We start from the raw sequence: 14,260 nt of genomic DNA, 5'->3' as shown, positions 1-14,260 counted from the left end.
TTAGACATGTGGGAAATGTTATTTATTATATTTTATGTGACATGACTCTCTGGTTTACCCCTTCTACGTGATATGCCGGCTCCCTGACTGTGATGCGGGCTCACATGCCGAACCTGCATCTTTGCCGGCAGATTATGGCTGATTATCTTATGCCTCTTAAAGCCGCGGGTGGAGCTGAGCTTTTCGTGTGACTCTTAACCTGTCAAATGTCGCTGTTAATCCCTGACAGTGGCATTTACTGTGCGCTGGCAGGGGGTGCGTCGTTCCACCCCATGACTTGTCGTGACAGTCGGGTGTCTGCTGAAGACCCTCGGCGCCTGTCATTACAATCCTCCTGTGAGAGCGAGCCCATGGCCGGCGTTCATAGGCGATATGAATATCATAAGCAATCAGACGATTGCAGCTTAAAGTCCTCTAAGGGAACTATTCAATACGGTAACAAGTGGAAATTTTTTTTAAAAAACAAATAATGAAGAAAAGAAAAACCCACACACTCAAATCACTCCCGTTTTGCCCCATGGAAAATAAATCAATAAAAAATACACATATTTGGTATCGTTGTGTTTATATAAAAATATAAAATTAATTCAATAATCGGTCAACGACATAATGAGAAGAGAAATTGAAACATTGCAATAAAATGCAATAAGAGGTGATCAAAACATCGGATCTACTAGTTATGGAGCGAAACGTGCTGTCTGAGCCTGATCGGGTGTTATCCTAGGATCTGGCAGTGCTCGGATATTATGTTCCAGTCCCTGCGGCTGCATGATTGGCAGCTGTTAGACAGGAAACCCCCACACGTGTTGTCTAACAGTCGCAAATCATGCAGCCGCAGGGACTGGAACATAATATGCGAGCACTCCCAGATTCTCGAATAACACCCGATCATGCTCAGACGTTACCCGAGCACGTTTCGCTCATCACTGGTATCTACCCCAAAATGGTATCAATAGAAACTTCAGGTCAGTGCACAAAAAATAAGCCCTCAGCCAGCCCCATGTCCTGAAACATGGAAACGTTGTGGTTCTTGGAAAATGGCGACCAAGAAAGAGATTTTTTTTTTTTTGTAACGGATTTCAGAATTTTTTTTTAATAGAATCATAGAATGGTAGAGTTGGAAGGGACCTCCTGGGTCATCTGGTCCAACCCCGTGCTCAAAGCAGGATTCACTAAATCATCCCAGACAGATGTCTATCCAGCCTCTGTTTGAAGACTTCCATTGAAGGAGAAATCACCACCTCTCGTGGCCGCCTGTTCCACTCATTGATCATCCTCACTGTCAAAAAGTTTTTTCTATTATCTAATCTGTGTCTCCTCCCATTCAGTTTCATCCCATTGCGTCTGGTCTTTCCTTGTGCAAATGAGAATAAAGATGATCTTTCTACAATGTGAGAGCCCTTCAGATATTTGTAGACAGCTATTAAGTTTCCTCTCAGTCTTCTTTTTTGCAGCTAAACATTCCCAGATCCTGTAACCGTTCCTAATAGGACATGGTTTGCAGACCAATCACCATTCTGGTCGCTCTTCTCTGAAAGTGTTCCAGTTTGTTGATGTCTTTTTTAAAATGTGGTGCCCAAAACTTGACACAGTATTCCAGATGAGGTCTGACCAAAGAGTAGAGGGCAATAATGACTTCACGTGATCTAGACTGTATGCTTCTGTTAGCCCTATTCCTCCCATTCTGTATATGCTTTTTTTATTTGTATTGCCCAGATGTAGTACTTTGCATTTTTCCCAGTTAAAAATCATTCTGTTGGTTGCTGCCCACTGCTCCAGTTTATTTATATCTTTTTGAATCCTCTCTCTCTTCTCTACTATTAGCTCTCCCTCTTAGCTTTGTGTCATCAGCAAATTTAATCAGTGTACTCTCAATCCTTCATCTAAATCATTGATAAAGATGTTGAACAATACAGGGCCCAGGACAGAGCCCTGTGGTACCCCACTTGAGACATTCTTCCAACTGGATGTGCAGCCATTTACGACCACTCTTTGGGTCCGATCACTAAGCCAGTTATGAATCCACCTAACTGTTGCCTTGTCCATTCCATACTGAGCCATTTTTTCAATAAGGATGGTGTGAGATACTTTGTTAAATGCTTTGCTGAAGTCAAGATACACTATATCTACTGCATTTCCCTGATCCACCCAGTCAGTGATTCTGTCATAGAAGGAAATTAAGTTAGTCTGACATGACTTATTAGTTGCAAACCCATGCTGACTCTGTTTAATCCCTTCATTCTTATCAAGGTACTTACATACATGTTGTTTAATAATTTGTTCAAAGATCTTTCCTGGTATAGGCGTCTGTTATGACCTGGTGGGTACGGAGCGGTACTGAGATGACCTGGTGGGTAAAACCAATCATGGACTTGCTTAGAGGAGGTAGCAGCTCCACAGACAGTAATCACTGATATGACCTAGTGAATACGGAGCAGCACTGAAATGACCTAGTGGGCAAAACAAAAGTAGTACTAGCTTTGAGGAGGTGGTAACTTTACTGACCGCAATCCCTAATCCTAACACCAACACTAGAAATAGCCGTGGAGCGTACCTAACTCTGCCTAGACGCCTCTGCACAGCCTAAGAACTAGCTACCCCTGAAGATGGAAACGGAAAGCTATCTCGCCTCAGAGAAACCGCCAAAGGAAGATAGCCCCCCACAAATATTGACGGTGAATGGAGAGGGAAATGACAAACTCAGAAATGAAACTAGTTTTTTTTTAGCAAAGGAGGCCAGTACTATCTAAATAGACAGAGATAGAAAAGGTTACTGTGCGGTCAGTATAAAAACTAAAAATCCACGCAGAGTTTACAAAAATAACCACCACACCGACTCACGGTGTGGGGGGGCAAATCTGCGACCCCAGAGCTTCCAACTAGCCGGAATATTTCATAATGACAAGCTGGACAAAGAGACATAAATTGAACTGAACAAAAGGTCATAAGCAGGGAAACACCCAAAAACTAGCAGACTTATCTTAAGCTGGAAATGGAGTGGCCAACAGAGAACTTCCAAGAAAGGACAGAATCCACAGGAAATACATTGACAGCTGGCATCCACTACAGCCAAAAGCCCAGTTAAATAACAAGGCCAGGAAACCGATTAGTGAACGCAGCTGCTAAGTTCCACTTGAAACCACCAGAGGGAGCCCAAGAGCAGAACTCCCAAAAATACCATTAGCAACCACAGGATGGAGCCCAAGAATGGAATTCACAACAGTACCCCCCCCTTGAGGAGGGGTCACCGAACCCTCACCAGAGCCCCCAGGCCGATCGGGACGAGCCAAATGAAAAGCATGTACCAAATCGGCAGCATGGACATCGGAGGTAAAAACCCAAGAGTTATCCTCCTGGCCATAACCCTTCCACTTAACCAGATACTGAAGTTTCCACCTTGAAAGACGAGAATCCAAAATCTTCTCCACCACATATTCCAGCTCCCCCTCAACCAACACCGGAGCAGGAGGGTCAACGGAGGGAACCATGGGCACCACATATCTCCGCAACAAAGATCTATGGAACACATTATGAATGGAAAACGAAGCTGGAAGGGCCAAACGAAAAGACACCGGATTGATAATTTCTGAAATCCTATAAGGACCAATAAAACGAGGTTTGAACTTAGGGGAAGAGACCTTCATAGGAACATGACGAGAAGACAACCAGACTAAATCCCCAACCTGAAGCCGGGGACCAACGCACCGACGGCGGTTAGCAAAACGTTGAGCCTTTTCCTGAGACAATGTTAAATTGTCCACCACATGAGTCCAAATCCGCTGCAACCTGTCCATCACAGAATCCACCCCAGGACAGTCCGAAGGCTCAACCTGCCCTGAAGAAAAACGAGGATGAAAACCGAAATTGCAAAAAAAAAGGCGAAACCAAAGTAGCTGAACTAGCCCAATTATTAAGGGCAAACTCGGCCAACGGCAAGAAGGTAACCCAATCATCCTGATCAGCAGACACAAAGCATCTCAAGTAGGTCTCCAAGGTCTGATTGGTTCGCTTCGTCTGTCCATTTGTCTGAGGGTGAAATGCCGAAGAAAAAGACAAATTAATGCCCATTCTACCACAAAAGGACCGCCAAAACCTAGAAACAAACTGGGTACCTCTGTCAGACACAATATTCTCCGGAATACCATGCAAACGAACCACATGCTGGAAAAACAAAGGAACCAAATCAGAGGAGGAAGGCAACTTAGGCAAAGGTACCAAATGGACCATTTTAGAAAACCGGTCACAAACCACCCAGATGACAGACATCTTCTGAGACACAGGAAGATCGGAAATAAAATCCATGGAAATATGCGTCCAGGGCCTCTCAGGGATAGGCAAGGGCAAAAGCAAACCACTAGCACGAGAACAGCAGGGCTTAGCCCGAGCACAAATCCCACAGGACTGCACGAAGGAACGCACATCCCGTGACAAAGAAGGCCACCAAAAGGACCTGGCAACCAAATCTCTGGTTCCAAAGATCCCAGGATGACCAGCCAACACCGAACAATGGATCTCAGAAATCACCTTATTAGTCCATCTATCAGGAACAAACAATTTCCCCACAGGACAGCGGTCGGGTCTATCAGCCTGAAACTCCTGAAGCACCCGCCGCAAATCAGGGGAGATAGCAGAAAGAATCACCCCCTCCTTGAGAATACCAGCAGGCTCACGGACTCCAGGAGAATCAGGCAAAAAACTCCTAGACAAGGCATCAGCTTTCACATTCTTAGATCCCGGAAGATACGAGACCACAAAATCAAAACGGGAGAAAAACAAAGACCACCGAGCCTGTCTAGGATTCAAGCGCTTGGCCGACTCAAGGTAAATCAGATTCTTATGGTCGGTCAAGACCACAACACGATGCTTGGCTCCCTCAAGCCAATGTCGCCACTCCTCGAATGCCCACTTCATAGCCAACAACTCCCGATTGCCGACATCATAATTATGCTCAGCAGGCGAAAACTTTCTGGAGAAAAAAGCACACGGCTTCAACACAGAGCCATCAGAGCTTCTCTGAGACAAAACAGCTCCTGCCCCAATCTCAGAAGCGTCAACCTCAACCTGAAAAGGGAGAGAAACATCTGGCTGACGCAACACAGGGGCAGAAGAAAAACTACGCTTAAGCTCCTGAAAGGCCTCCACAGCCGCAAAGGACCAATTAACCACATCCGCACCTTTCTTGGTCAAATCGGTCAGAGGTCTAACCACAGTAGAAAAATTAGCAATGAAGCGGCGATAAAAATTAGCAAAGCCCAAAAATTTCTGAAGGCTCTTCACAGATGTGGGCTGAGTCCAATCATAAATAGCCTGGACCTTAACAGGGTCCATTTCAATAGCCGAGGGAGAAAAAATGAACCCCAGAAAAGAAACCTTCTGAACTCCAAAAAGGCACTTAGACCCCTTCACAAACAGTGTATTAGTACGAAGAATCTGAAATACCATCCGGACCTGCTTCACATGAGTCTCCCAATCATCGGAAAAAAACAAAATATTATCCAAATATACAATCATAAATTTATCCAAATCCTCCCGGAAAATATCATGCATAAAGGACTGAAATACAGATGGAGCATTAGAGAGCCCGAAAGGCATCACAAGATATTCAAAATGGCCTTCGGGCGTATTAAATGCTGTTTTCCATTCATCACCCTGTTTGATGCGGACCAGATTATACACCCCTCGAAGGTCAATCTTGGTAAACCAGCTAGCCCCTTTGATCCGAGCAAACAAATCAGAGAGCAAAGGCAAAGGGTACTGGAATTTGACCGTGATCTTATTGAGAAGGCGATAATCTATACAGGGCCTCAAGGAGCCATCCTTCTTGGCAACAAAAAAGAACCCCGCTCCCAACGGTGACGAAGACGGGCGAATATGCCCCTTCTCCAAGGACTCTTTTACATAAGTCCGCATAGCGGTATGCTCTGGCACAGACAGATTGAAAAGTCGACCCTTAGGGAACTTACAGCCAGGAATCAAATTAATAGCGCAATCACAGTCCCTATGAGGAGGTAGGGAACTGGACTTGGGCTCATCAAATATATCCTGGAAATCTGACAAAACTCAGGAACTTCAGAAGAAGGGGACGAGGAAATTGACATCAGAGGAATGTCACTATGTATCCCCTGACAACCCCAACTAGTCACGGACATAGATTTCCAATCCAGCACTGGATTATGTACTTGTAACCATGGAAACCCCAGCACAACCACATCATGCAAATTATGCAACATCAAAAAGCGAATATTTTCCTGATGTGCTGGAGCCATGTTCATGGCTAACAGTGTCCAGTACTGAGGTTTATTCTTGGCCAATGGCGTAGCATCAATCCCCCTCAAGGGAATAGGACTCTGCAACGGCTCCAAGGAAAAACCACAGCGCTTGGCAAATTCCAGGTCCATTAAGTTCAGGGCAGCGCCAGAATCCACAAATGCCATAACAGAAAAGGACGACAATGAGCAAATCAGGGTAACAGACAAGAGAAATTTAGGCTGTAAAGTACTGTTGGTAACCGACTTAGCAACCCTCTTAGTTCGCTTCGGGCAGTCAGAGATAGCATGAGTAGCATCACCACAGTAAAAACACAGCCCATTCCGACGTCTGAACTCCTGCCGTTCTGCTCTCGTCAAAACTCTATCGCATTGCATAGGCTCAGAACTCTGCCCAGAGGACACCGCCATATGGTGCACCTCCTTACGTTCACGTAAGCGCCGATCAATCTGAATGGCCAGAGACATTGATTCGTTCAAACCAGCAGGCGTGGGAAACCCCACCACAACATCTTTAAGAGCTTCAGAAAGACCCTTTCTGAAAATAGCCGCCAGGGCATCTGTTATGACCCCAATGGCAGAGGGTCTCAGGAATAATGCTAAGTCAGTAAATACAGAAAACCAGCTCATAGGGCAGTGGTCACTGGGCTGACCATATAACTAATCCTAGCACCACAAATACCAGCAGCCGGGGAACGTTCCTACGTTGATCCTAGACGTCTCGCGCCAGCCGGAGAGCTAACTACCCCTAGAAGGGAAAAGAAAGACCTTTCTTGCCTCCAGAGGAAATACCCCAAAAAGTTGGATAGAAGCCCCCCACAAATAATAACGGTGAGGTAAGAGGAAAAGACAAACATAAGAATGAGCTAGGAATTTAGCAAAGAGAGGCCCACTAGCTAATAGCAGAATATAGAAAGATAACTTATATGGTCAGCAAAAAATCCTATCAAAAATATCCACACTGGAAATTCAAGAACCCCCGAACCGTCTAACGGCCCGGGGGGAGAACACCAGCCCCCTAGAGCTTCCAGCAAGGTCAGGAATCACATTTAGTACAAGCTGGACAAAAATGATAGCAAACAAATAACCCAAAAAACAAAGGAGCAAGACTTAGCTTAATTTAGCACGAACCAGGACCAGCAAACAGGAGCAAACAGAATGTGTCTGATAACACCGATGCCAGGCACTGGACTAAGGTTCCAGGAGGTTTATATAGCAACACCCCTGAAGTAACGACCCAGCTGGGTGCAAACAGAGGGAAGGAAATCCCAGAGTCATATCACTAGTAACCACTAGAGGGAGCCAAAAAAGTCTAATTCACAACAGTACCCCCCCCCCTTAAGGAGGGGTCACCGAACCCTCACCAAGACCACCAGGGCGATCAGGATGAGCAGCGTGAAAGGCACGAACCAAATCGGCCGCATGCACATCAGAGGCAACCACCCAGGAATTATCCTCCTGACCATAACCCTTCCACTTGACCAAATACTGAAGCCTCCGCCTGGAGAGACGAGAATCCAAGATCTTCTCCACCACGTACTCCAACTCGCCCTCAACCAACACCGGAGCAGGAGGCTCAGCAGAAGGAACCACAGGCACAACGTAGCGTCGTAACAAAGACCTATGGAACACGTTGTGAATGGCAAACGAAACCGGAAGATCCAAGCGAAAGGACACAGGATTAAGGATTTCCAATATCTTGTAAGGACCGATGAAGCGAGGCTTAAATTTAGGAGAGGAGACCTTCATAGGAACAAATCGAGAAGACAGCCACACCAAATCCCCAACACGAAGTCGGGGACCCACACCGCGGCGGCGGTTGGCAAAACGCTGAGCCTTCTCCTGTGACAACTTCAAGTTGTCCACCACATGATTCCAGATCTGCTGCAACCTATCCACCACAGAATCTACTCCAGGACAGTCAGAAGGCTCCACATGTCCCGAGGAAAAACGAGGATGGAAACCAGAGTTGCAGAAAAATGGCAAAACCAAAGTAGCGGAACTAGCCCGATTATTTAGGGCAAACTCAGCCAACGGCAAGAAGGTCACCCAATCATCCTGATCTGCCGAAACAAAACACCTCAAGTAAGCTTCCAGAGTCTGATTAGTTAGCTCAGTTTGTCCATTAGTCTGAGGATGAAAGGCAGACGAGAACGATAAATCAATGCCCATCCTAGCACAAAAGGATCGCCAGAACCTGGAAACAAACTGGGATCCTCTGTCAGACACAATATTCTCAGGAATGCCGTGTAAACGAACCACATTCTGAAGGAACACAGGAACCAGATCGGAAGAGGAAGGCAGCTTAGGCAAAGGCACCAAATGGACCATTTTTGAAAAGCGATCACATACCACCCAGATGACAGACATACCCCGAGACACCGGGAGATCAGAAATGAAATCCATGGAAATATGTGTCCAAGGCCTCTTCGGGACAGGCAAGGGCAAGAGCAACCCGCTGGCACGGGAACAGCAAGGCTTAGCTCGAGCACAAGTCCCACAGGACTGCACAAATGACCGTACATCCCGTGACAAGGAAGGCCACCAAAATGACCTAGCCACCAGATCTCTGGTGCCAAAAATTCCCGGATGACCTGCCAACACCGAGGAATGAACCTCGGAAATGACTCTGCTGGTCCACTTATCAGGAACAAACAGTCTGTCAGGTGGACAAGAGTCAGGTCTACCAGCTTGAAATCTCTGCAACACACGTCGCAAATCAGGAGAAATGGCTGACAAAATAACTCCTTCTTTAAGAATACCAACAGGTTCTGTGACTCCAGGAGAGTCAGGCACAAAGCTCCTTGAAAGAGCATCAGCTTTCACATTCTTTGAACCTGGTAAATACGAGACCACAAAGTCAAAACGGGAGAAAAACAATGACCAGCGGGCCTGTCTAGGATTCAAGCGTTTAGCAGACTCGAGATACATCAAATTTTTGTGATCAGTCAAGACCACCACACGATGCTTAGCACCCTCGAGCCAATGACGCCACTCCTCAAATGCCCACTTCATGGCCAGTAATTCCCGATTGCCCACATCATAATTCCGCTCAGCAGGCGAAAACTTCCTAGAGAAGAAAGCACATGGTCTCATTACCGAGCAACCAGGGCCTCTCTGTGACAAAACGGCCCCTGCCCCAATCTCAGAAGCATCCACCTCGACCTGAAAGGGAAGTGAGACATCAGGCTGGCACAAAACAGGCGCCAAAGTAAACCGGCGCTTCAACTCCTGGAAAGCCTCCACGGCTGCAGGAGCCCAGTTAGCAACATCAGAACCTTTCTTGGTCATATCCGTCAAAGGTTTAACAACGCTAGAAAAATTAGCGATAAAACGACGGTAGAAGTTAGCAAAACCCAAGAACTTCTGAAGACTCTTAACTGACGTGGGTTGAGTCCACTCATGAATAGCTCGGACCTTGACTGAGTCCATCTCCACAGCAGAAGGGGAAAAAATAAACCCCAAAAAGGGAACTTTCTGTACTCCAAAGAGACACTTTGAGCCTTTAACAAACAAGGCATTCTCACGCAAAACCTGAAACACCATCCTGACCTGCTCCACATGTGAGTCCCAATCTTCAGAGAAAACCAGAATATCGTCCAGATAAACAATCATAAATTTATCCAGATACTTCCGGAAAATATCATGCATAAAGGACTGAAATACTGAGGTAGCATTAGAAAGCCCAAAAGGCATCACCAAGTACTCAAAATGACCTTCGGGCGTATTAAATGCAGTCTTCCATTCATCACCTTGCTTAATGCGCACAAGGTTTTATGCACCACGAAGATCTATCTTGGTGAACCACTTGGCACCCTTAATCCGGGCAAACAAGTCCGACAAGAGAGGCAAAGGATACTGAAATTTTACAGTGATTTTATTCAGTAGCCGATAGTCAATACAAGGTCTCAAAGATCCGTCCTTCTTAGCCACAAAAAAGAATCCCGCACCAAGAGGGGAAGAGGATGGACGGATATGCCCCTTCTCCAGAGACTCCTTGATATATGAACGCATTGCGGCATGCTCAGGTACTGACAGATTAAATAATCTTCCCTTAGGAAATTTACTACCTGGAATCAAATCTATGGCGCAGTCACAGTCCCTATGAGGAGGCAGAGCACTGGATCTGGACTCACTGAATACATCCTGATAATCAGACAAATACTCAGGAACTTCCGAAGGAGTAGAGGAAGCAATAGACACCGGCGGGGAATCAGCATGAATTCCCTGACAGCCCCAACTTGACACAGACATTGCCTTCCAATCCAAGACTGGATTGTGGGTCTGTAACCATGGCAGACCCAAAACGACCAAATCATGCATTTTATGCAGAACAAGAAAACGAATCACCTCCCGATGTTCAGGAGTCATGCACATGGTCACCTGCGTCCAAAACTGCGGTTTATTTTCCGCCAATGGCGTAGCATCAATACCTCTAAGAGGAATAGGATTTACTAACAGTTCAAGAACAAAACCACAGCGCTTGGCAAATGACAGATCCATAAGACTCAGGGCGGCACCTGAATCCACAAACGCCATAACAGGGTAAGAAGACAAAGAGCAAATTAAAGTCACAGACAAAATAAATTTAGGTTGCAAATTACCAATGGCGACAGGACTAACAACCCTTGTTAGGCGTTTAGAGCATGCTGATATAACATGTGTAGAATCACCACAGTAAAAACACAACCCATTCTGACGTCTATGATTTTTCCGTTCATTTCTAGTCTGAATTCTATCACATTGCATTAAATCAGGTGTTTGTTCAGACAACACCACCAGAGGATTAGCGGTTTTGCGCTCCCGCAAACGCCGGTCAATTTGAATAGCAAGCGCCATAGAATCATTCAGATTTGTAGGAATGGGGAAACCCACCATCACATTCTTAATGGCTTCAGAAAGGCCATTTCTGAAATTTGCGGCCAGAGCACACTCATTCCACTGAGTAAGCACGGACCATTTCCGAAATTTTTGGCAATACACTTCAGCTTCATCCTGACCCTGAGAAATAGCCAGCAAGGCTTTTTCTGCCTGAATTTCAAGATTGGGTTCCTCGTAGAGCAATCCGAGCGCCAGAAAAAACGCATCAATATTCGCCAATGCCGAATCTCCTGGCGCTAGCGAGAAAGCCCAATCCTGAGGGTCGCCCCGTAAAAAAGAAATAACAATTTTAACTTGCTGAGCAGAATCTCCAGATGAACGGGGTCTCAGAGAAAGAAACAATTTACAATTATTCTTGAAATTCCTAAACCTAAATCGATCTTCAGAAAACAATTCCGGAATAGGTATTTTAGGTTCAGACATAGGACTACTGGTAACAAAATCTTGTATACCCTGCACACGAGCTGCCAGCTGGTCAACACTTGTAATCAAGGTCTGCACATTCATGTCTGCAGCAAGCACACGCCACTCAAAGGTAAAGGGGAGGAAGAGAAGGAAGGAAAAAAAAACTCAGAATTTCCTTTCTTATTATCCCACTTCTGCAATGCTTTAAACATTCAATATGGGCCTGGCATACTGTTATGACCCCAATGGCAGAGGGTCTCAGGAATAATGCTAAGTCAGTAAATACAGAAAACCAGCTCATAGGGCAGTGGTCACTGGGCTGACCATATAACTAATCCTAGCACCACAAATACCAGCAGCCGGGGAACGTTCCTACGTTGATCCTAGACGTCTCGCGCCAGCCGGAGAGCTAACTACCCCTAGAAGGGAAAAGAAAGACCTTTCTTGCCTCCAGAGGAAATACCCCAAAAAGTTGGATAGAAGCCCCCCACAAATAATAACGGTGAGGTAAGAGGAAAAGACAAACATAAGAATGAGCTAGGAATTTAGCAAAGAGAGGCCCACTAGCTAATAGCAGAATATAGAAAGATAACTTATATGGTCAGCAAAAAATCCTATCAAAAATATCCACACTGGAAATTCAAGAACCCCCGAACCGTCTAACGGCCCGGGGGGAGAACACCAGCCCCCTAGAGCTTCCAGCAAGGTCAGGAATCACATTTAGTACAAGCTGGACAAAAATGATAGCAAACAAATAACCCAAAAAACAAAGAAGCAAGACTTAGCTTAATTTAGCACGAACCAGGACCAGCAAACAGGAGCAAACAGAATGTGTCTGATAACACCGATGCCAGGCACTGGACTAAGGTTCCAGGAGGTTTATATAGCAACACCCCTGAAGTAACGACCCAGCTGGGTGCAAACAGAGGGAAGGAAATCCCAGAGTCATATCACTAGTAACCACTAGAGGGAGCCAAAAAAGTCTAATTCACAACAGGCATCCTCATTCCATTTTGTAAGCACAGACCACTTTCTAAATTTCTGACAATATATCTCTACTGCTTCCTGACCTTGACATAGAGCCAGCAAAATTTTTTCTGCCTGATCCACAGAATTGGGTTCGTCATAAAGCAGTCCCAGTGCTTGAAAAAACGAATCTATATTGAGCAATGCAGGATTGCCTGGCTCAAGGGAGAATGCCCAGTCCTGCGGGTCGCCACGCAGCAGAGAAATAACAGTCTTCACCTGCTGAATGGGGTCACCAGAGGAACGGGGTCTCAGAGCAAAAAATAATCTGCAATTATTTTTAAAATTCAAAAACCTAGATCTATCCCCAGAAAACAAATCAGGAATAGGAATTCTAGGCTCAGAAACAGGAGTTTGAATAACATAGTCTTGGATACTCTGTACCCTTGCAGCGAGATGATCAACACGCGCAGACAAACCCTGAACCTCCATATCAGCACCAAGCTCCTGCACCATCCAAAAATCAAGGGGAAAAAAAAGGACAAAACAAGCAACACCAAAAAAAAAAAAAAAATGACTCAGAACTTTCTCTTCCCTGTTTTGAGATGCATTTAACACATTGTGGGCCAGCTGTACTGTTATGACCTGGTGGGTACGGAGCGGTACTGAGATGACCTGGTGGGTAAAACCAATCATGGACTCGCTTAGAGGAGGTAGCAGCTCCACAGACAGTAATCACTGATATGACCTAGTGAATACGGAGCAGCACTGAAATGACCTAGTGGGCAAAACAAAAGTAGTACTAGCTCTGAGGAGGTGGTAACTTTACTGACCGCAATCCCTACTCCTCACACCAACACTAGAAATAGCCGTGGAGCGTACCTAACTCTGCCTAGACGCCTCTGCACAGCCTAAGAACTAGCTACCCCTGAAGATGGAAACGGAAAGCTATCTCGCCTCAGAGAAACCCCCAAAGGAAGATAGCCCCCCACAAATATTGACGGTGAATGGAGAGGGAAATGACAAACTCAGAAATGAAACTAGTTTTTTTTAGCAAAGGAGGCCAGTACTATCTAAATAGACAGAGATAGAAAAGGTTACTGTGTGGTCAGTATAAAAACTAAAAATCCACGCAGAGTTTACAAAAATAACCACCACACCGACTCACGGTGTGGAGGGGCAAATCTGCGACCCCAGAGTTTCCAACTAGCCGGAATATTTCATAATGACAAGCTGGACAAAGAGACATAAATTGAACTGAACAAAAGGTCATAAGCAGGGAAACACCCAAAAACTAGCAGACTTATCTTAAGCTGGAAATGGAGTGGCCAACAGAGAACTTCCAAGAAAGGACAGAATCCACAGGAAATACATTGACAACTGGCATCCACTACAGCCAAAAGCCCAGTTAAATAACAAGGCCAGGAAACCGATTAGTGAACGCAGCTGCTAAGTTCCACTTGAAACCACCAGAGGGAGCCCAAGAGCAGAACTCCCAAAAATACCATTAGCAACCACAGGATGGAGCCCAAGAACGGAATTCACAACAGGCATCAGACTCACCGGCCTATAGTTCTCTGAGTCCAACTTCTTCCCCTTTTTGAAGATAGGAACAACATTTGCTCTTCTCCTGTCTTCTGGGACTTCTCCTGTTCTCCAAGAATTTTTGCCATTTAACTGTAAAAAGAAACCGGTACATGTTTGGTATCTGCCTACTTGTGTACTTACCTGGAGGATCATAT

This window comes from Ranitomeya variabilis, chromosome 1 (genome assembly GCF_051348905.1).
Source record: "Ranitomeya variabilis isolate aRanVar5 chromosome 1, aRanVar5.hap1, whole genome shotgun sequence".
NCBI lineage: Eukaryota > Metazoa > Chordata > Amphibia > Anura > Dendrobatidae > Ranitomeya > Ranitomeya variabilis.
This window is presented reverse-complemented; position numbering follows the sequence as displayed.